This window comes from Aedes albopictus, chromosome 1 (assembly GCF_035046485.1).
Source record: "Aedes albopictus strain Foshan chromosome 1, AalbF5, whole genome shotgun sequence".
In the NCBI taxonomy this organism is placed as follows: domain Eukaryota; kingdom Metazoa; phylum Arthropoda; class Insecta; order Diptera; family Culicidae; genus Aedes; species Aedes albopictus.
Genome location: NC_085136.1, coordinates 185,667,537 through 185,692,087, shown reverse-complemented (window position 1 = coordinate 185,692,087; position 24,551 = coordinate 185,667,537). Strand labels below are relative to the sequence as shown.

Below are 24,551 nucleotides of genomic sequence, written 5' to 3'. Positions count from 1 at the left end.
ACCGTTGAATCACCCACAGTTCATGAATCAGCTGGCTTTAAATAACAAAATCAGAAGGTAATTTGTCACAAAACATCTAAAAAGTATTTTTGTTAGACAAACCCTTGTGTATATCGAACGTCACAACAGTTGTTACAGCGCGGAATCCGATATTGTTTCCGAAATCAACAAAAATTGTCGGCGTGATTTTTATGCTGTCATTGTTGCCATTTTTTAGTCGCTTTTGTAAGACACACGGCTGTTGTTGATAAGAAAAAATTGACAATTTAGACGATTCTGTACAGCTTTTTGAGTAAAAATCGAACAGTAACCTACTGTAACATGATGAATCAGCATGTTTATGAAGGCAAAGTGTTGTGGAATGACGATTTCACATAAAAATGGAAGAAAACATCTGATTCATAAATTGTGGTGAAAAAACGGGTATGGCACAATTTATGAATCAGGTGAAAATCTGCTGAACTTTTGCATTTTTGAATTATATTCACCAGGTTTTCTATTTTTGTAAGAAATGCTCAGCATCTTATAGAACCTGGATCGATTTCGACAGATTCGATGCCATTTTGTATGATGTTATCGCTCCTGGACACTTGATAAAGAGCGTATCAGGAACGAATATTGATCTAAAGCACAAGATTTTGTTTATGTTGGGGCTACGCTGATTAAAATATGTGTGATGAGATAGTACAAAACAAAATTTGAAAACATGTTGGTAGCAAGGATGCTTTAACTCACCTGACAATCTTTAAATTCATTTGTCTGTAACCCAATTCAGAAGCTTGTTACTACAATGTGATGTTCGGCAAACTTGTAGGGCAGTGTTTTCCCACCAATTATCAACAAGGACATCATGTTATAACTCCCATATCTATGGCGTGACAACGCTAGTATTACCTACTCATCCTAAATGATCGCAAAATTCAATCGTTTAGTAACAGTTGGAGGTACCAACACTTTCACGCCGTAAATATAAAAGTTATAATATGGCGTCCTTGGAGATAATTGTAAGATAAACACTACCTCACAAGTTTGACGAACATCACATCGTAGTAACAAGCTTCTGAACTGAGTTATAGACGCTTATATTAAATGATTGCCAGGTGAGTGAAAGCATCCTTGGTTGGTGGCCTCAACTTGGGTCTAAATAAGATTTTCGATGAAATCACCGCCTTATTCCTTTACGGGATGAATGACCCATAAAAGGTTAAAATCCCTGGTAATAAACAAACAAACAACAACCGCCTTATTCATTTGAACCTTTTCTGACGCTATATAACACCAATAGAGAATATCAAGCAGCGATGAAAAACGCTTCTTGATCCCGATCTTCAATAATTGACTATAAATAGTCTTTAAACCTCTTTAATACCAGTTTTGCGATACCTTTTAGTGCATGTATAGTTGCATAGTTGTAAAATTGCCCATGCAAATCGAATGTGAGAATACTATGTTGCAGTTTTGTTCATTTTAAAAGTAGACACACCTGTCTGAAATTGATTCAGATTTTTGGCAGATGTCTATTATGTGTTCTGAGATGATGGTTCTACTGCCATTGAGGTGTATGGTGTCATGAGCTTTAAGAAATTTGCCAAAATTTCGATGATTCATAAATAGTGTCTCAACTGATTCATATCTGTGGGCAAGTATTCTGCTGATTCATAAACTGTGGTTTCCGGCGTTCTTCGAGAAAGTCAAAATTTTAACATGTTTCATTAAATTCAACGAACAAAGTGTTCATGAATTAGAAGTATAGACATAATCCTACTGTTTGGTTTTGACTACATTGAAATATATGGTTCATTTTCTTCTGTATTATTATTTTTATGATGCAAAAACCTTTAGATGATTCATACGTGTGGGGTCAGTGTATATAATTCTGGGAAATCAGTCGCTCCAATTACGCGCATCAGGTGTCTGCAGAAATTCAACTTTTTTTGTGTGTAAATTGTTTGTATTTTCATACACAATATAAATAGAATGATTCAATATGGCGTACATATTGGAGTTTTTAGTTAGTTTTCCTAGAGACTGTATATATATATGTTATAAACAGACTGTAAGTTTTCCTAGTCATACTGTGCTTTTGGGGTGTTGAGTTGCGTTGCAGGCGATCTAGGCTGTACCCCCTGTACCATTGATTTAATTGTGGTATCACATTTTGATCATTCCTAAGCCACCGTCGTTACACGTAAATTTATCTAAAGTAGCGCCATACCGGCATAAAAACTGTTCAACTGTTTGCCCCTACACAATCCATTGAAAAACAGAAAATGCATGGGGGCCCCCGAGAGGTGTAGTTCGCGCCATGCTTTTCAGTCGAGTACACTCTCCGGACGCGGTTAAACGTGCTTTCGGCCGGGGCGCGCGCGCAAAACTTCACGCTTACGTGGGTACCAAAGTAGCAGGCAGCTAGAAGAGCCCGGCAAACTAAAACAATAACAGCCAGCCAACAGTGCCGAAGAATAATTGTTCTCCACGAGGGAGTACAGCAGCTTGTTCACATTAAAAAAAGTGAACCTTCGCCATGGTTCAGTGAGAAAAAAGTCACCTAAGGTTACCTGTATGTTCTGTGTGCACATGGTCGGCATCCGTATTGTTGTTTGAATGAGTGTGAAAAAAAACCTCTGAAAAGGGAAGTGATTTTAATTTGAAATGTTTGGCGGTTTGCTGTCTCCATACGGCAAAAGTTGTGCCGTTTCTGTTTAATTTGTGTACCGGCATGCTGTTATGATACCAGAATCCAAGTCTGTGACTGACTCATCGAATGAAGCAACAGGTGGAAAGTTCAAACCGTTGTTGTTGGTGTCTGGGTATCTCGGAAATTGTGACTATCGGATTACTGTTGCGCTACGCCAGTTTCTTCAGTTGACATGCAGTTAGAGGTAATTAAAACACACGGAAATGTTTAATCGTTTTGACTACTAATTTATGTCTTCTGAATCTGCAACAATGCAAATTGTGACCATTTTCTCTGCTCGACAATCAATTCGGAATTTGAACCACGATTACGCAAACTTAGCGGGAGCTTGAATTCTCAGAACTGCATAGATAAGAATAGTGAGGATTACACGTCATGTAAACATCATTATAGTCATATAAACTTCGTGTTATGATGATTTACATGATATATCATGTAAAATTGTGTTGAATCTTCCTTTTGTTGGGGCCCGGTGTGGCTCCAGATTATAGTTATAAATATTGAAATGAAATAAATTACTTTTTCTACTTACTATGTATTGCTATTGAAGATTTCATTATATAGTCACGAACAAATAAAATATCAGAAATACACATATTTAGAATCATGACAATGCTTCTATGTCCATTTAAATAAATATGTTTATGCGAATCAAGTGAACCAATTGTTTTAAAACAACCTTACTTACATATGAAAAAGTGTTTTAAAATTATTTATGAAAAATATTAGCAGAAATTAAATGGAGGCGTAAGCCTCAAAAGTATGTTCATCATTTGTATATGTTGTCAGGAGAATAAACGAAAATCATCCATTTTCTTTACACATAAGCAGTTAAGCTAGTTTTAGTTTTTGGTAGAATGATCCAGAGGCATAGAAAACTCGGAATTATTAACAAAAAACACTCCTAGGGATTTTCCAAACTCAGAAATAATATTTGCAATGCCTTGAAGTTATCATTTGTAGTGCATTCCAAAAATATCGTGTCAAAGTTCAATTTATGTACCTACGCTTTTGTGGTATAACTCTACGGTGTACATATTAAATTTGAAATACCTAGCAGTATTTTTTTTCTGTGAAGCAGACATCTTGAAGCCGTTCGAGCAATCAGTTATCAGAATGCCAGCTCCAGAGGCATGTTATCCTCCATTTGGGACATTTGTGCCATCGCCATAGTAAAAGCCTATTTCATTTTCTGCCTACCCGAGCAGAAAAGAATACAAACAGTATAATAAAATGTGTTATTTTGGCAAAAAAACTGAGTAACGCAAAGAGTTATTTTCATGTTATTAACAAATCATACCATTTTTTTTTCGAATGAGTGTAATCAGATTCGTACCTTTTATTTCCGCCCTATGTTGCTTATCCTTTGACAGATACGCGTATTTCGACTACCACTTGTAATTTTCCTCAGTGTCAGTTATCCACTCCGATGACACTGAGGAAGATTACAAGTGGTAGTCGAAATACGCGTATCTGTCAAAGGATAAGCAACACGCAAAAAAAAGCATGGTAAAATCAAAAATATTTCAGGTAAACTCAAATAAATTGTCAATTTGTTCTGGCAACAAAAATAAAACTGTTTGGAGCAAACCGAACGTCACATTTGAAGCAAATTCAATCCATTTTTGAAACAAACATGCATCTTCTGACAGGTTATGTTAGAAACAAATGTAAAAATTTTTGTTTTTTTTTGTGGCAGGTCGGCCCTACGGAAACATTCGTTTTCCAATTAAATTTACAAAGTCATTTCCTTCTCTAGGAAAACCCACTTCCCGCGTGGCACTTTCAATGCCAGGCATCATGTAGATAACATACGCTCCCGAAATCAATGGGATTTCGTGGAAACTTTTGGAGAAACTTGCCTTTTTATGCAAGAGGAAATCTTGTTTGGTGCTGCAGCTGGAACTTGAGAGTTTTGTTTATGTTCTCGACGGCGGAACGGGGGGTTTTCAACAGGTATTGTAAAATTAATATGTAATTAAGTTAGTTTTAAAAATTAATATTTTAGTTTCAAAAATTTTATCAGTTTACCGAATAAACATGAATATTTTTATTTCAAACGAACGAAATTTGTCTCCGTGAACATAGGGCGGAATTAAAAAGTACGAAACCTATTACATTCATTCGAAGAGGGTATTCTGCTTAGAGGGTTCGAAAAGTCGGTACAAGATAACATACCATGTTATAAACTTGTCTGTCATAAGCGGCAAAATAACAAACATTATAACAAAAAATGTTCCTGGAAGACCAGTTAAATAACAGGTTTTGTTAGTTTCATAACAACTTAATAACAGTGAATTTATACAGTGTTTCAATAACAAATTTTGAAATAAAAATGTTATTGATAACTCTAGTGGAGGTTCGACTGTATCGTTTCAACTATCATTAAAAACGGCTAACCCCGTGTCGAAACGGTGGGCAAGTAATAAACATCGTTTGCTAATTTCGAGACTACGTAGCCGTTTTTAATGATTGTTATTGATAACAATATGGATGCAAAATGAGTTATAATATCAGAATCATAACACAGATTTTTTTTATCCTCGCAAGGTAGGTATGTAATACCTAAGATCGAGCCATTTCAGGAAAAAAATGCTGTTGGTTCCATTTTGAAAATAAAAAGCAATAAACAGCCATGTCTAAGGCCATAACCCACTAAACTCATAAGACAGTAATTCAAAGAGAATGACACGCTTCCAGTCTTCCTGGTTTGGGCCTTGAGATAATTTCGAAATTAGTTTTGTTTATGAGTTATGATGAATCATGAATATTCGTTTTTTTTTAATTCCAAAATAGAACCAACAGAAATTCTACAATTTTTCCACTGAAATGGATCGAACTAAATAGAAATAGACACCGAAGATATGGCTCAATGGCTCATAGATTCCAAACATGGCTTTTTGTATAGAAATCAGCAAATGTAAACTTTTTCATTTTTTTTGCTGTAAATCTCGCATGGCCAGATGGGGTGAGTCAATATCGCAGCATAATCGATCGCGTTCGTCATTGTCTCGCGCGGAAACGAAAACAATAGATGCGCGGGTTTTTAGTGTTTAGTATTGATTTGTTCCTTGCTGTGCATGCATCGCTCCTGATGCGATGAGTCAATATTGCAGCATAATCAATCGCGTTGTTCGCTATGGTCTTGCGCGAAAACAAAAATAATAGATGCGCCGTGCTTAGTTTTGTGTTGCTTCTTGTTGTGAATGCACACGCTAAGAAAATGTTACTCTAAAACGAGTAAGATTCACACAAAACTGAGCTAAACTGGAAAAAAAATGAGTAAATTGCTTTTCCATCGATAGCGCAGGCCCAAGTGTAAAAATCCAACCAATTTAGGCAAGAATATTATGCGACTTAAACTGGTGAGATTTTCGCACTTGGGCCAGCGCTATCGCTGAAAAAAAATTTAGTCATTTTTGAGTTGTCCCACTTTAGCTCCAAAATGAGTGAATTTTCTGACCGTGCATATGGTTTGGATCATTGGTTTGTACTTTGTCGCGTTCAGTTCATTCCTGTGTGGAATGGGCTTAAAGCTTCTGCTCCCTAATTTATTTTATTAGACATGTTTTCATATAGAAAAATGGTCTGTTGTGCGCCAAAGTTATTATTATTATTATTAGCTTTATTAAGGAGATTTTCAGCCCGAGGCTAACGCGAAAGTTAGTGTTCATTGATCCATTGTCAGATCACATCACCAACCATAGGTGACTCCTAGACCTGACAATGTACCCTACCTTACTAACAAAAATTCCTTCCCGAGACAATCGTGGAGACACTGGGATTCCCGGTCTCTATAACAACGGTTGGCTTACTAACATTCCATTCCCTCCTCGATGACCGTAAGGACGTGGCCAGCGCCGTTATTGACATTACTTGTGAGTTCTCGAACTGTGCACATTGAGAATAGTAAGGTAGTCCCAAGCCCTCCTATTCATTGGTTCCTTGTGCAATTTCGATTGCTCTGGTCAATCATGGAGTAGCAATTACGAATTGTGCGGTCATCTATGCTCATGCTCATGCTCATGCTCTTTTGCTATAAATCTCGCATGGTGTAGTTGGGATTGCACAACTTTATTGTTGTGCTATTGATGGTTAAATAATGGTGCACTCTCAATAATACAAAAATAATAGAACTTGTTCTACAACAAAACATCTTATTAAAATTAAAAGAAAATATACCAATAGCAGGATCATATCAAAATCAGATTGCCCAACAAAACTTGTTATGGAAAAGTTATGCCTCAATAGGTTGATAATAACAAACCAAGATATAAAAACAGGTTTTATGATTCAGTTGTTATTATTTTGATATTCTCCTCTGCTCGGGTGAGGGAAAAGGAAGGAAATTAGGATACGGATAGGGATAGATTGAAAATATTACCCTGAATGAGGGTACTAACGCATAAGCGTACCACAAATGGGTTAAAACAGCGCCCTGAAAAGGGCACTGTAATAACGCATAAAGCGTAAAAAGAACCTATAGCTCTTTACCACAGTTGATTGAGAACAACAGAAACTTTAAGATTCAGGTTTCTAAAGGTCAGTTTCACTTATTCAGTATTCACTAAGTACTCGGAAACGCAGTTGCGTAAAAACTGGACAGTTACATATCAAATGATACGAGGTTCCATGCTCGGATTCACAGCTATCACATACAAATGAATCAGCTTGCTGAATAAATTCGCCATGTGATAGCTGAGTCGGAAGTGACCAATCACTGCTTTGATCAACATGTTGCAATTCTGTTTGCCAGATTTGTAAGATACTTCGCCACCGCTGGAGATACAATTTTGTTGGACGACATGACTCCAAATTATTCCAGAATTGCTCGTGCTGCGTTACAGCCCACCCATCCAGGTTTCAATGTGAAGCTTTAACCGTCATTTCGATACCGAAACAGACCAATGGAGTCATGTGATGCTCCAGTGCGAGCTAATTCATCAGTCATTTCAGTTCCTGCGATGGAAGAATGGCCAGGTACCCATACAACGTGGATAGCTCCTTGATTTGAGTTCAACAAGCGACAACTAACTTCGACATAGAGTTGGCCGAAGCAAATGCTTTAATAGCAGCTTGGCTATCTGAACAGAAGTATATGAGTTTGCCCATTACGTGTTGATGAAGTGCTGATTGCACTTCGCACATAAGAACAAAGATTTTGGCCTGGTGGGCTTCGTGACCGTGCGGTTAGCGGCGGCAGTCGTCTAGGCGTATCGTAAGCCTCGGTGTGTGGGTTCGATTCCCGCTCCAGTTGGTGGGAACTTTTTGTCAAACGAAAAATCAATCATTTTGCCACTGGGTGTTCTGCGTTGTCCTTGTCTAGTACGAGTAATGTGTTCAGTATGTACAGCCTCTGGCTGAAGACGGTGTAAATTGTCTTAAAAAACGGTGCAGTGTTTACCAAGTGAGCAAGATTGATGTAGCCTTAGCTCACGAGAGTAGACACCAGCACCAGTTCCATTTTAGAGAAGGGAGTCATCAGTGTAACATACGATGCCGTACGAAATATGCACTTCTCTCCATATATCCAGATGTCCACTCTTCCCAGGAAGGGAATTTCGTGGAAAATGTCCTATATGGAAAATTATAAGCAATTGTAAGATCACTTGGAGCAAGGACAACTTTGCCCCAATTCACCAAAAGTAGAAACAACAAGGAGTGTGTTGATCTATGAGTAACAGAAGTTTCCTCTAGCATACCGAGTACCCATAGATGGTAAGTGCAAGAAAGTGCTTCTTGCTTGAGAAAAATGTATGGCGGCGGAACGTCAAAGAGAACTTCGAGCGCTGCCGTGGGAGTTCCCACTTCGCCCTCTTGCCACCACACAAGACATCGATAAACCTATACAACAGGTCGAACAACAGTTGCGTAAATCCATTTGATATATTTGGGTTTTAGATCCCAAGTTATACCAAAGGTTCGCCGGCATTGCCCGATGGTCATACAAGCTTTCTTGATTCTGAACTCAATGTGAGATGTCCATGAAAATATGGAATCAAGAATAACTCCAATGTACTTTAATTCAGGCACATCGATTTCAGAATCAAACAGACGCAAAGGTCGAACGCCATTACGGTTTCGCCTTTTCGTGACACCGCATCGCTGATAGGTCATATTTAAAAATATTGAGTAACCTCAATGTTTGATGAGCAAGGTTAAGCAAATAATTCATGCAAGAAGTTTCATAAATCTTTTTTGTCGTTTTGGCATGCCATTACCTTTATGTTTGTGTTTTTCGTGAAAAAAAGGATAAGTTTTAGAATGATTTACTAAACACTATGCGTCTTCTTGCTTCTGCACCAGTTAGTGACAGTCTGGTTTACATAATACATATATGGAACAAGTGAGCATGTTCCACATTTTCAAAAAGCTTTGGATGTCACATTTTAATCCCAATCATTGATAATATTTAAATAAGAAAACAGTTGAGAAATTTATTTTGAAAAATACGCCTTTGTTAAAACATATCAAAATATCTGAAGAACACAAACTTCTGTGAAGAGGGAAATACTACGGCATTGAGTACACTAAGGTCTTTTTTTACACGGTTTTTTTTACACGGTTTTTTTTACACGGCTTTTTTTACACGGTTTCGCGAATTAACACGGTTTTTTTTTTACACGGATTCGCGAATTAACACGGTTTTTTCAACTTTCTCGCGCTAAGTGTCTAGAAGGGAACTTTTACTAAAAGGAAGAAATGGGATTTATGGGAAAGGGTTGCAAGGGAGTTGAAAAGTGGTATGAGGTGAAGGCGGATGATGATGTAAGAGGTCTGCAGGAAAGGGATGTGTGGGGGGTCTGTTTCTTGAAGGAGGGGGGGGGGGTAATATATGGGGGGCTAGGAGGGGTTAAATGGGGGGTTTCCTAAAGGTGATTTTTGGAGTATGGTTCAGCGTCCTACAGGTCTATGGAGCATAGTTCTGAAGAGAAGTAATTTTATTCAAGGATATTTTAGGGCATCCAAGAACTTCCGCGAATAAAGGCCTTAAGATCTATAAGCGTAATGGATGGGTTGTAGTCACATTACTGATACGGTGCAACATCCTAAAGGTCCTCAGAGCATAGTTCTGTTGAGACGTAGTTTTCAAAGATATTCTAGGACCTCCTAGAACTTCCGAGAGTTCAGGCCTGAAAATCTACGAGCGTAATCAGTTAATTGTTTCTATATTTTTGATGCGGTGTAACACCCTACAGGTCCATGCAGCATAGTTCTGAAGAGATGTTGTTTTCAAGGATATTCTAGGGCATCCAAGAACTTCCGCGAATAAAGACCTTAAGATCTACAAGCGTAATCGATGGATTGTAGTCACATTACTGATACGGTGCAACATCCTACATGTCCATGGAGCATAGTTCTGAAGAGATATTGTTTTCAAGGATATTCTAGGGCATCCAAGAACTTCCGCGAATAAAGGCCTTCAGAACTACAAGCGTAATTAGTTACATTACTGATACGGTGCAACATCATACAGGTCTTTAGAGTCTAGTTCTGTAGAGACGTAGTTTTTAAAGATATTCTAGGACCTCCAAGAACTTCCGAGAGTTCAGGCCTGAAAATCTACGAGCGTTATCAATTAATTTTTGCTATATTATTGATGGGGTGTAACATCCTACAGGTCCATGGAGCATAGTTCTGAAGATAAGTAATTTTCAAGGATATCTTAGGGCATCCAAGAACTTCCGCGAGTAGTGGCCTTAAGATCTACATGCGTAATCGATGGATTGTAGTTACATTACTGATACGGTGTAACATCCTACATGTCCATGCAGCATAGTTCTGAAGAGATGTTGTTTTCAAGGATATTCTAGGGCATCCAAGAACTTCCGCGAATAAAGACCTTAAGATCTACAAGCGTAATCGTTGGACTGTAGTCACATTACTAATACGGTGCAACATCTTACAGGTCCTTAGAGCATAGTTCTGTAGAGACGTAGTTTTCAAAGATATTCTAGGACATCAAAGAACTTCCGAAAGTTCAGGCCTGAAAATCTACGAGCGTAATCAATTATTTTTGCTATATTATTGATGCGGTGTAATATCCTACAGATCCATGGAGCATAGTTCTGTGGAAAAGAAACTTCCCAAATATGCTCTAGGTCATCCAAGAATTTCCACGAATAAAGAATTCAAGATCTACAACCGCAAAAAATGGGTTTTTGTTAAATTACTGATACGGTGTAACATCCTACAGGTCCATGGAGTATAGTTCTGAAGAGAAGTTATTTCCAAGGATATCTTAGGACATCTAAGAACTTCCGCGAGTAGTGGCCTTAAGATCTACAAGCGTAATCTATGGATTGCAGTTACATTACTGATACGGTGTAACATCCTACATGTCTATGCAGCATAGTTCTGAAGAGATGTTGTTTTCAAGGACATTCTAGGGCATCCAAGAACTTCCGCGAATAAAGACCTTAAGATCTACAAGCGTAATCGATGGATTGTAGTCATATTACTAATACGGTGCAACATTCTACAGGTCCTTAGAGTATAGTTCTGTTGAGACGTAGTTTTCAAAGATATTCTAGGACCTCCAAGAACTTCCGAGAATACAGGTCTGAAAATCTACGAGCGTAATCAATTATTTTTGCTATATTATTGATGCTGTGTTTTATCCTACAGATCCATGGAGCATAATTCTGTAGAAAAAAAAACTCCAAAATATGCTCTAGGTCATCCAAGAATTTCCGTGAATGAAGAATTCAAGATCTACAACCGTAATAAATGGATTTTTGTTAAATTACTTATACGGTGTAACATCCTACAGGTCCATGGAGCATAGTTCTGAAGAGAAGTTATTTTCAAGGATATTCTAGGTAAACCAAGAACTTTCGCGAGTAGTGGCCTTAAGATCTACAGGCGTAATCGATGAATTGTAGTTACATTACTGATGCGATGTAACATCCTACAGGTCCATGGAACATAGTTCTGAAGATAAATAATTTTCAAGGATATCTTAGGGCATACAAGAACTTCCGTGAGTAGTGGCCTTAAGATCTACAAGCGTAATCGATGGATTGTAGTTACATTACTGATACGGTGCAACATCCTACAGGTCCTTAGAGCATAGTTCTGTAGAGACGTACTTTTCCAAGATATTTTAGGACCTCCAAGACCTTCCGCGAGTATAGGCCTGAAGATCTACTAGCGTATTCAATCAATTGTTGTTACATTTTCTAGCGTATTCAATCAATTGTTGTTACACAGGTAATTTCTTTGGAAATTTCCTTTACTGTTAAAGTTTTTCTTCAGACAGTCTTTTAGGAATCCCTTTAAAAATATGTTCATGAACTCCTCCTGGAATTCTTTCAGAACATCCTCCATGAATTTTGGTAAGACATTTCTCTTGGAATGTTTCTAAATATTTTTTAATAAATCCTTGTAGGAGTTCAATCATGGGTTTCCGAGGGAGAGTTTTCAGCATTTTCTTTAGCAACTCTTTCTAGAACCATTTCAGAAAAATCCCTAAGATAGTTTCACATAATCTTGAAGGGCTTCGTTCAAGAATATTTTCTGGGATTTCTTCAAGAATTAGAAAGACAATTTATTCAGAAATTCCTCCAAGGGTTCTTTTCAGAAATTCTTCCATGAACTCCATTTAAATCTTACTAAGGAATTCCTTTTGAAATATTACTTGAGACTCCTTCAGTAGTTTAAGCGTTTCCCATAATATTCAGTAAAAAATTACCTTTTCCATGGATTTTTTGTTATTTTCATTTTCAGAATTTTCGAAGAATTCTCAGCGGTTTGAGATATTCCTCCACAGATTTTTACAGAATTATTTTTTGAAATAACGTAAATCATGTTGGAGTTACTCTTCGAGGGTTACCTGAAGGAAATATTTAAATAAATTTCTGATGAGATTAAATTTTATTGAAACTATTTTAGAAACAATCGTTTATTGCTCCTGGAGAAGTCCTTGGGGAATACCTGGAGGAACTCCTGAGATTCGACACAAAAGTTCAGTTAATTGGACGAAGTGGCTTAATTTCCCCAATAGAGGGGTAGGAAAAAAGTCCTGAGATGGATTTAGAGGATTTTTAAGTAGAATTTTATGAGAATTTTTTGGGAAAAATCAAGGAAAAAATACTGAAAAAGTTTCTAAAAATCCTTGAAGGCATTTCTAAAGGACACCTCTGATAAGTTTCTGAAAGAATCCTTGAAAAAAACCTTCGGAAATCCATAAAGAAATTACAGACAAAAATACTAGAAGAATTCTTAAATAAATCTCCTAATGATTTTTGAAGGGTGATTTGGAACAAACCCTGAAAGAACTCATGGACGTACTTCTAAATAGAGGAGCTTGTGAAGTAATCGTAAGGGAATCACCAAAGAATTTTCTAAAATTGTTATTTTTTTTTTTCAAGGAGTCTCTGAAATTTGGAGAATGCTGTGCAATAATTCCGAAAGGAATTTCTGAAGATATTCTTGGAGAAACGTTAAGAAATAAATCCTGAAGTGAATTCTTAAGAATCCCTGAAGAAAGGTTTCTAAAAATCTCTAGAGAAGTTTACGATCCCACTTGTGGAGGAATATCTAAGGATCTTCTAGGAAGCCCCTTAGAGGAACCCTATTCAGATTTTTTTGGAGAAACTCCTGATAGAATCCCTGGAGTAATTCCTGAAAAGCACCCTAACAGAACACCTACAAACATTTCGAATTTTACCATGACTATACTGGTCTAAAATGAGTTTTAGAAAAGAATATCCTTAGACGAGACGTGCGACGTTGTGAATTTCTATCTAGAGGAATCCTTTATAAATTTCCTGGTAAACGTCCTCAAGGGTACTCTCTGAAATTTATAGCATAGTTCTTATGAGAATAGTTTTTATTGAAACCTGTGATTGACATACGTTTAAACCGTTTACACAAAATAGATGAAAATTGTAATTTAGATACAAGAAAGAAATTGTTCTGTATTGACGTTTTTTTTAATGACTAGAATTTGCTCTTCACTTAAAAAAATAATTTAAAATTTTGGTCACGCCGATTACGCCGCCGCCGTATAGGACGAACGGCGTGCGCCGCCGCTGCCTCGAATTACTATACAAGCCGCCGCCGGTGAAAATTGCTTCGGCGCACACGTCTACTACAGGTCCTTGGCGCAAGATTCCGTTAACGTGTTCTAGGTCATCCAGAACTTCCGCAAGTAAAGGCCTGAATCTGCAAGTGTAATAAATCAATTGCTTTTACATTACTTATATGATGTTATACAGATTTATGGATCACGGTTCTATAGAGAAGTTATTTTCAAAGATTTTCTAGTTAATCCAAGATCTTTCGCGAGTTAAGGCCTTAAGATCAATAAGCATTATCAATGGACTTCTGTTGCATTACTGACGCGGTGCAACATCCTACAGGTCCATGAAAGACAGTTCTGTAGAGTCTTGATTTCCAAGAATGCTTTATGTCTTCCAAGTACTCTTGCGGCTCATGGAAGTTCTTGGAGTACCTAGAAGATGTTTGGCAATTATTTCTCAACAGAACTATGCTCCCTGGACCTTTAGGACGCTATACTGTATCAGTAATGTGACAACAAACCATTGATAACGCTTGTAGATCTTCAGGTCTAAACTCGCGAAAGTTCTTGGGAACTTGTATTGATTGCGCTTATAAATCTTAGGTCTTTACTCATGGAAGTTCTTGAAGGACCTAGAACATCTGTGGAAATTATTTCTATACAGAAAAATGGTTCATGGACCTGTAGCATGTTACAACGTATAAGAAATGTAACAACAATCCATTGATTACGCTTGTAGATCTTAAGGCCTTTACTCGCGGAAGTTCTTGGAGCTCCTAGATCATCTTTGGAATTTTTTTCTCTACAGAACTATGCTCCCTGGACCTGTAGGACGCTACACTGTAACAGTAATGTGGCAACACACCATTGATAACGTTTGTAGATCTTAAGGCCTTTACTCGCGGAAGTTCTTGGAGGTCCTAGATTATCATTGGAAATTATTTCTGTACAGAACTAGGCTCCCTGGACCTGTAGGACGCTACAATGTATTAGTATTGTGACAGCAACCCATTAATAACGCTTGTAGATATCCAGGTCTTTACTCATGGAAGTTCTTGGAGGACCTAGAACATCTGTGGAAATTTTTTCTATACAGAAAAATGGTTCATGGGCTTGTAGCATGTTACAACGTATTAGAAATGTAACAACAATCCATTGATTACGCTTGTAGATCTTAAGGCCTTCACTCGCGGAAGTTCTTGGAGGTCCTAGATCATCTGTGGAAATTATTTCTCTACAGAACTATGCTCCCTGGACCTGTAGGACGCTACACTATATCAGTAATGTGGCAACAAACCATTGATAACGCTTGTAGATCTTAAGGCCTTTACTCGCGGAAGTTCTTGGAGGTCCTAGATCATCTGTGGAAATTATTTCTCTACACAACTATGCTCCCTGGACCTGTAGGACGCTACACTGTATCAGTAATGTGACAACAAACCATTGACAACGCTTGTAGATCTTCAGGACTTTACTCGTGGAAGTTCTTGGAGGACCTAGAACATCTATGACAATTAGTTCCTTACAGAAAAATTGTTCTAGGACCTGTAGCATGTAACAACGGACCTGTAGCATGTTACAACGTATGTTACATTTCTAAACAACAATTCATTGAGTACGCTTGTAGATCTTAAGGCCTTAACTCGCGGAAGTTCAAGGAAGACCTAGTATGTCTTTAGAAATGAATACTCTTCAGTACAACGCTCAATGGACCTCTGGGATGTTACAACGCATGTAGCAAGAAATTATTGGCTATGTTTGTGGATCTTCTGGCCTTTACTCGCGGAAGTTCTTGGAGATCAAAATTGGAGGTCAGGTTTGAAAATGATTTATTTACAGAACAATGCTCCGTAGACCTGTAGGATGTAGAACAGTATCAGCGATGTAACAACAATCAATCGATTACGCTCGTAGATATCAAAGCCTTTACTCGCGAAAGTTTCTGGGTGTCCTGGAACAACTTTCTCTACACCACCTAGCTCCGTGGACCTGTAGAGTGTTGACAGTCTCCTTGATCCTTCGTTTCGTCCGTCTAGACAGTCCTTATCACCCCAAAATATCCTCTACGATCTTTCTTGGAAACAGTATGCACTCTGCTCCCCATAGTCCATCCCTTGTCCCCTTCCCCACTAACCCCTAGATTCAACCCTTACTACTACCCCCCCCTTTTCTTATTACTCTCTAAAACAAACCTCGGATATCTGAAGGTGAGGACATTTCAAATATTTTCAGATTTCCCTCAGTTTTTTTTTACACGGATTCCCGAATTAGCACGGTATTTTTTTACACGGTTTCGCGAATTAACACGGTTTTTTTTTACACGGATTCGCGAATAAACACGGTTTTTTTTTTCACGGATTCGCGAATTAACACGGTTTTTTTTTACACGGAACGTATCCCCCGTGTAAAAAAAGACCTTAGTGTATAAACATTCCACCATTTTCTAATTGTATACCATCTTTAACATGTCAAACGGTTCTGTTGTGAACAAAACACATCAACACTGCGCTGTGCCACCATCGTCGTCCAGCTAAATAACTTCTTTTCCCTTCATCAGTACATACATCATTACACGAATTAATCCTAGGCAGCCTCGAAGAATGCAAGTTTTTTTTGCAACGTCAGTTACGTCCTTGGCAAATGGGAGTAGTTCTTGAATCACTAAACGAAGTCGGAGTAGCGATATAAAATGATATTGCACGAAGCAGCTCTCGAACATCCAATCCAGTAACTATGGCTATTGCTATAGTCGTTGTGTAAGCTGCGCACTTTAACAAAAAATATTTACTGTTGTCCCAGCGATTTAATTGAAAACACGTAAAGTTATTGCAGAATAGCAACAACTTAGCTAAGCTGTCAAAATGATACTTAAATGCTCATTGGTCACCATATAAGCAGAAAAACAACCAAGCGGTTTTATATTAGCATTTAAAGCAGCATTTTGGCATGCATGTTGTCTTGACAAATGGCGACAAACATATCTAAAGGTCCAATCTGCAAAAGAGAGGCTCTCTTGGTTCCGATTCTCTTTGAATTTTTACAATGTCACAGTGGGCATTTTGACAATTTGGATTATTTATTATTATTGGATTAAAAGATGGTTTAATCTACCTTCCGACGCAAGAAGTAAATAAAAATTAATAAATACAAGCACGTTATAATCGAAAGAGAGGAGACTTAAAGAGAGCCTCTCATCTGCACTTAGGACCTATTGAAATGTTCGGCCTGAAATGCAATATTAAATTGTTTTGTATTACTTAGTTCTTTTATGAAGGCAGAATGGCTATGTTGATAAAAAAATAATATTGACACCACCGCCATTATTTTCTCCGCTATCGAGCTGATTTATGTTATTTCGTAATGTGATTTTTTTTTTTTAAATATTTGCCACCTTAGTAACATCAAATATTTTGCCCTAGTTTCGTTTGAAATCAGTTGTAAAACACCTTACGATTACTCACATATTTTTCCTAATAATATTTCTGACCTTACAAATGAATGTTTCAATGGTAGCGAAATTGAGAAAAAGCAATACCGTTCAGTTTTTGATGTCTAGTGTCCAGTTAAAGTCGTATTTTCATGAGTGGTAACCCTTATAGTATGCCTTTACTTTCAACACACATTTTAAGCAAATTTGGAAATTGTAAATCAATTTTTATACGGTTTGGCGATTTCTCAAAGTAGTATGTGAAGACGAATCCCCCATGAGTTCTTAACACTCCATTTTACGGTACTGAAAACAAACGTTCAGTCGTTAAAAAATAATGCAATACAATACACAATCCAAATCATATGTAGCTAAAAGGTAGTCTTCCATCCACATATAGTTCCACATATAGAAAATTGTTTTTGATTCCGAGAAAACATGGAGGGACAAGTCTCCTCAGGAATCAAGGCTTCTCAGTCTTCCCTACTAAAATATTCGATTCCCGGTTTACAGGGTTTTTCGTGGTTGAAATTTCCGTAACTTTCCTGGGTATGGAACACGTCAAACGAAAAAAATAAACAAAGAAAACTCTCGGCTAAGAACTGTCCCAACCTGACTCAGCACTAATTTCTCGATTAGTATCTTCTCATGAATAAGTAAGTAAGTCACCAAACCGCAGTGATGCAACCGTTGAAATGTAATTCGTAAGGTGTCTTGCTTAACTAGACAGTGCACGGTCTGTGGCAGTTGTACTTGTGGTTGAACTCCAACGGTGCTATGCCTCAGTAGAATAGACCACTTAACCTTGTTCCCACCGTCAGTGGCGGCGGCGTGGCGAGATGGTGTTGAGCCCATGTTCCGCAGACTTTACTCGCAGCACTTTAAACGGAAAATTGATACACCAGTCACCACCTGTTTAAATTGTTTGGATACGAGAATTGTAATGTGCTGTGTAAGCTGCGTATATTTAATGAACATGAAGAACGTTACTTTATTTTTATTACGTTTAAGTCACCCTTCAAAACTTTTGAATATTAGGAGGTTGATATCTAACTTTTCAATTGTATGTCTCGTTGGGATTTATTCTTCAAATTTTGTGCTGCAGAAATTAAAAATTCGTAAAACAGTTCAAGCTTTACAGTACAGTTTTCCCCAAATAGGTGGAAAAATCTGTTGAATAGCATATTTAGTTATTGACAAACAAACAAACAAACAAACAAACAAACAAACAAACAAACAAACAAACAAACAAACAAACAAACAAACAAACAAACAAACAAACAAACAAACAAACAAACAAACAAACAAACAAACAAACAAACAAACAAACAAACAAACAAACAAACAAACAAACAAACAAACAAACAAACAAACAAACAAACAAACAAACAAACAAACAAACAAACAAACAAACAAACAAACAAACAAACAAACAAACAAACAAACAAACAAACAAACAAACAAACAAACAAACAAACAAACAAACAAACAAACAAACAAACAAACAAACAAACAAACAAACAAACAAACAAACAAACAAACAAACAAACAAACAAACAAACAAACAAACAAACAAACAAACAAACAAACAAACAAACAAACAAACAAACAAACAAACAAACAAACAAACAAACAAACAAACAAACAAACAAACAAACAAACAAACAAACAAACAAACAAACAAACAAACAAACAAACAAACAAACAAACAAACAAACAAACAAACAAACAAACAAACAAACAAACAAACAAACAAACAAACAAACAAACAAACAAACAAACAAACTAACAAACAAACAAACAAACAAACAAACAAACAAACGCAGGCTCCCCCGCATGTCCGGAATGCGCAGACCGCGATGAGACCGCGGAGCATGTGCTCTTGAGCGCCCACGCTTCGTGGTAGACGTGTGCGCCGCCGCGCCGCGCCGCCGTCGCCGACGATTTTTTCACGCCGCCGCCGCCAGCTAAATTGACCCGGCGCGCCGCTGTTCATATTTTTCCACGCCGCCGAACAAAATTTCCCACGCCGATGAGATAACGACAAACATTTTTTTTCTCGCCAACCTGTTTAAATATGATACCAATGACAGTGGTAATTTTTAAACAGTTTCTATTTTTTTTGGCATATTTTTCTGAAGTTCTTCTTGTGAATCTTTTTATTTTTTTATGGTTTTATTTTATGATTTCTTACAGCAATACTGTGAAAATCCTCATTTATTCTTTTTTAAGTTCTTAACGAGACTCTTTTGAAAACCATAATGAATTATAAACAAAATTCTTGGCGATATTCTCATTAAGTCCCTAAAAACATTCTTCTACATATTCTTTGTATATCTCTTGGAAGATTTTCATTGCAATTTACGAATGACATTCTTGGAGGCATATATTCCATGAAATACTAAGATATGCCTATACAGGCCCCTCCAGAAATTTCACCAAGAATTCTTCTAGAAAAATTTCCAGACTTCTTTCAGAAGTTTCTGCAAGGATTCTTGAGAAAAAATCCGAATGTTCATTTAGACATATTTTTAGAGATTCCTTAAGTTGCTCCATAAATTTTTCAAAGAATTTCTATGAAGAATTTATTTGAAATTTCATTAAATAGGTCACGTATAAAAGGCCTATTCCTCCATAGCTTCTTCTATAAATTGCTCCATGGAGTGTCTCCAGGAAATTCTCCAGAAGTCCATTCCATAATTTTGTTTAGTGATTTCAGTAGATATTCTTTGTGATCAAAATCATATAGAGATTCCTTCATGAGTTTCTCCGGATATTCCTCCATGTATTTTACCAGAATTTCCTCCTGATATTTTTCCAGAGAAACCATTAAAATGTTTTACTCGTATTCTTTAAGAAATTTGAAAACATCTTCAGTAACAATTCCTAGAAAGTTTAACATAGAGGAACTCACCTGTTTTCGGCCGTTTTGATCTCTTCATCATAGAGTTTTTTTTAAACCTATTGAACTCAAAATTGGCCTCAAATCATTCCCAATCAAGCTGAATTATTAGACCAAGTTTCAAGCATTTTAGCCGACAAAAAACCCCTCATGACGAAGAGAACAATCCTGTCGATAACAACCTTGGTCACCCTATATTTCTAGGAGCTTTTGCAGTTAAAGTATTTCTCCAGACATTCCTTTGGGATGCCTTCAAAAATAAGCTCATGAATTCCTCCTGGAATTATTTCAGAACATCCTCCATGAGTTTTGGTAAGAGATTCCTCTAGGAATTTTTCTAAATATGGCAGGAATTAAACGGCTACGCAGTCTTCAATATGGAAAACGAAGTTTATTGTTTGCTCGACGTTTCGACGCTGGGATTTTGTGTCATCTTCAGGGGTAACTAATTGTTCGTTTTTGGTCGAACAATTAGCTACCCCTGAAGATGACACAAAACACCAGTGTAGAAACGTCGGGAAAACAATAAACTTCGTTTTCCACATTGAAGACTGCGTAGCCGTTTAATTCCTGCAATAAACTTTTCAGTCGATCCGCCAAGAGATCTAAATATTTATTTATAAATCCTTGTAGGGATTCAATCAAGGGTTTCTAAAGTAGAGTTTTCAGCAATTCTTTCTAGAACTATTTCCCTGGGATACTTTCACATAATTTTTCAGGGAATCGTTCATTAATAACTCCAGGGATTTCTTCAGGAATTGGAAAGATAATTTATTCATAAATACCTCCAAGGTGTTTTTTCATAGAAATTCTTCCGTGTGCTTTATCTAAATCATACTAAGAAATTCCTTCTACAATATCACTTAAGACTCCTTCAAAGTATGTCATGGTTGTTAGTAAGAGATTATCTCAAACATTTTTCCATGTTTTTTTTATCATAACTTTCAGAGAATTTTCAGAGGTTCTTTCGTTTCCTTTGAGATATTCCTCCACAGATATTTATAGAAGTATTTTATAAAATAACATATACCATGTTAGAGTTACTCTTCGAAGGTTACCTGAAGAAATTTTTAAAGAAATGTTTAAAAATTTCCTGAAGAGATTCAATTTTATTGAAATTATTTAAGAAACACTTATTGGATGAGCTCCTGGAGAAGTCTCTGGGGAATACCTGGAGAAATTCCTGAGGTTTGCCACAAGAAATCAGTTAATTGGATGAAGTGGCTTGATTTCCCCAACAGAGGGGTAGAAAAAAAAACTTCTGAAATGGCATTGGAGGATTTTTAGTACAATTTTATGACACATTTTTGGAAAAATTCAAAGAAAAAATCCTGGAGAAGTTTCTGAGAAAATCCTTGAAGGCATTTCTGAATGACATCCTTGATAAATTTCAAAAATCATGAAGAAGTTTTGAAGAAGTGCTTAAAAAAAAACTTCAGAAATTCGTGCAAATGTTGCAGACAAAGATACTAGGTACTTCTGGATTCTTGAAAGAATTTCTTGCGCAATTTCTGAATGATATTAGTGGATGAAATTCCCTGATACAATTTCCCTAGAGGAACTTGTGAAGTAGGGTGCCTGTATCAGTTATCGCACAACCTAAGGAAAACTATTCATACAAAAATAAGAAGAAGACCGATCAATGTCGTCGATATGGCAAATGATTGCTTAGTATCTATACTTTACAGGAAAACAAGCCAAAACTACTTTTAGTATTTATTATGACGTGTGCCAATAATAGGAACCCTGTACCAGTTATGAATTGACCACAACTGATACACTATGGTTAAAAAGGGTGCAAGGAAGCCAAAATTATAAGGAAAATGATTTATTTCTAGATTAATTTGAGCAAACTGATTGCAATCATCCTTTGTGAGTGTGATCTTTTGTTCACATTTTTTTCTTGTTGATTTTTATTGTTAAATGGTGAAAATCAACTATGGCGAATTTGAGGTACTATAGCCATAACTGGTACACTAAGCCTATTCATAAAGGAATCGTTAAAAAAAATGATATATACCGTGAGGTCGCCATTCACCGCTCATTTAACGGCATTTTCGTAAAGTATATGACATTAAAAATCGACGTTTGCGAATGTTGCACTTTAATTTACGTTAACAATTCAACAATTATGTTGATATTGTAGAAAAAATATAAAACGATTGTAAAATATGTTAACAACCGAGAAAATAAAAATTCAAATGTGTTATCTCTTGGCTCCTATTACCGCTCATGCATCCACTCACCGCTCATTGGATTATTTTTTCATGGAATTACAGAAACTATTCATTTATAAAAACAAAATAACTTTTATTTACCAAAGTATTGATTCATGGCGTTCAGTTCATCCTGTTTTCTCAAAATGGAATCTTTAATAGGTTTTACCTGTTGGATATTTCTTCCGCTGTTTGCCCTGAACAGTTCCCATGTTGTCCTGCAGCACAGTGTGAGAAATATTTTTTGAGAACGTGATTTCAGGTACATCCATATAAAAACTTGGTGAAATGAAAGTTTTTTTTAATGTGGCAGCATGTTACATTCACTTTTGTTACGATACTTTACTAACATTTGATCATGTTTGTATGATTGGCCCAAAATGAGCGGTGAATGGGGCATGGGCGGTATATGCGACCTCACGGTATATGTGATTTTATTTTTCAAGGAATCTCTAAAGCAATGCGCGGAAATCTGTAAAATGCTGTGCAGTAATTCCAAGATAAATTTCTTGAGATATTCCTGGAGAAACGTTGATAAATAAATCCTGGAATGATTTCTAATGGTACTCCTTTAAAATAAAAACATCTGAAAGAATACCTGAAAGAAAGTTTTTAAAAATCTCTAGAGAAGTCTACGATCCCACTTGTGGATGAATATCTGAGGATCTTCTTGGATGCTCCATGAAGAAACTTCCAGAAGAATCTGTTGATAATTTTCTGGAGAAATTTCTGAAAAACCACCTGAAAGAATCCCTGGAGTAATTCCTGAAAGGAACCTTAACAGAACTCCAACAAAAATTTCGTTTTTGAACATGACAACACTGGTCTAAATTGAGTCTTAGAAAACAATATCCTTAGACGAGACGTGCGATGTTGTGAATTTCTATCTAGAGGAATACTTCATAAATTTCCTGGTAAACGTCCTCAAGGATTATCTCTTAAATTTATAGTTTATAAGGATAAGGATAGTTTTTATTAAAACCACTAATTTCCATACGTTTAAACCTTTCACAAAAAATAGATGAAAATTGTAATTTAGGTACAAGAAACAAATAATTCTGTATTGACGTTTTTCAATGACTAGAAATTGCACTTCATTGAAAAATATAATAAAAAATTTGGTCACGCCGATTACGCCGCCGCCGCCGCCGCCGAATAGGACGTACGGCGTGACGCCGGCGTCGCCGCCGCCGCTGCCTCAAATTACTATACACGCCGCCGCTGATGAAAACTGCTTCGGCGCACACGTCTACTTCGTGGAGCAAAGGTCGTATATGCAGGAGAAGTGCGGTAGAGATATCATTCCGGACAATATTGTTGAACAGATGTGTCCGGGGGCGGCCAAGTGGGAATCTGTTACTTCACGGTCTCTCGAATCGTACTTGAACTACAGAGAAAATGGCGCGCTGACCAACAGCAAGTTTAGTTGACCCTCCACCCCCCACCCATCGAGGAGCTTGAGTCCAACGGGTAGTCTAGCCTGAACCCAGGGAAGAGAGGCAAACTTAAGGCGGTAACTCGTGGAACGCTATCTAATAGAGAGCACTTATGTACGGACCCCCCACACTCATTCTCAAAGCCATTCCTAACGGGCGTACCGCGAAGGTGAGGAAGAGTGTGAATCAGTTTTTAGTGGGTTGATCCTTACATAACCCGAGAATCCACCTCTTGAGTATCTGATCAGCAGATTTTCTCATTCTATAAAAAATGATGAAAGGGCAACGAACTGTCATGCAACTAATGGCTCTCCTGATCTGGACCATGGCTGAATCTGTCAACTGCTTACGGCCTAAATGGATCAGCTGGTGATTCGTGGGACGATTTGGTCTGGGTTGGTTTTGAAATTGTCAAGAGTGGCCTGGATGAGCCTCGGTTGACTTCGCCGGTCAGCTAGGGCGCTAGGTCTGGAAATTTTCTGGATGAATGCCGTTATTTCGTGGTCGGGATGAACTCCGTTGTTGTTCTGCTGAAGGGTTTGCTTACGACTACTACAGCGTTTTGCCCACAACTGCCTGTCCTCATCCACGATTCACCAAACATTATTATAACATAAAACCGAAAGTGAAATCAAATCCTGTCCAAAAAACTTTTTTAATTATGTAAAGTCAAAACTTTGTTGACTTAAGTTAAGACTTTCCTTTCAAAATGACATTAGACGAGAAAGATGGAGATAATTCAGAGGACATTTGCACTCTATTTGCATCATTCTTTCAAGAAACCTACACAAATCATACTGACAACAATCGTGACTTTGAATATTGTTCATATTGCCCTGATTTCCC

The 24,551-nt window shown here is 37.1% G+C and overlaps 1 protein-coding gene across 1 annotated transcript in view; it reads left to right on the top strand.

Annotated features, from left to right (window-relative positions):
• Positions 1-2,268: 2,268 nt before the first annotated feature.
• Positions 2,269-24,551, top strand: part of LOC109405653 (cadherin-23) — an 83,955-nt gene continuing 61,672 nt past the window's right edge. Inside the window, exon 1 of the mRNA XM_019678723.3 lies at positions 2,269-2,882. The gene's annotated coding sequence lies outside the window, so the exon portion shown is untranslated. The remainder of the gene's footprint in view (positions 2,883-24,551) is intronic.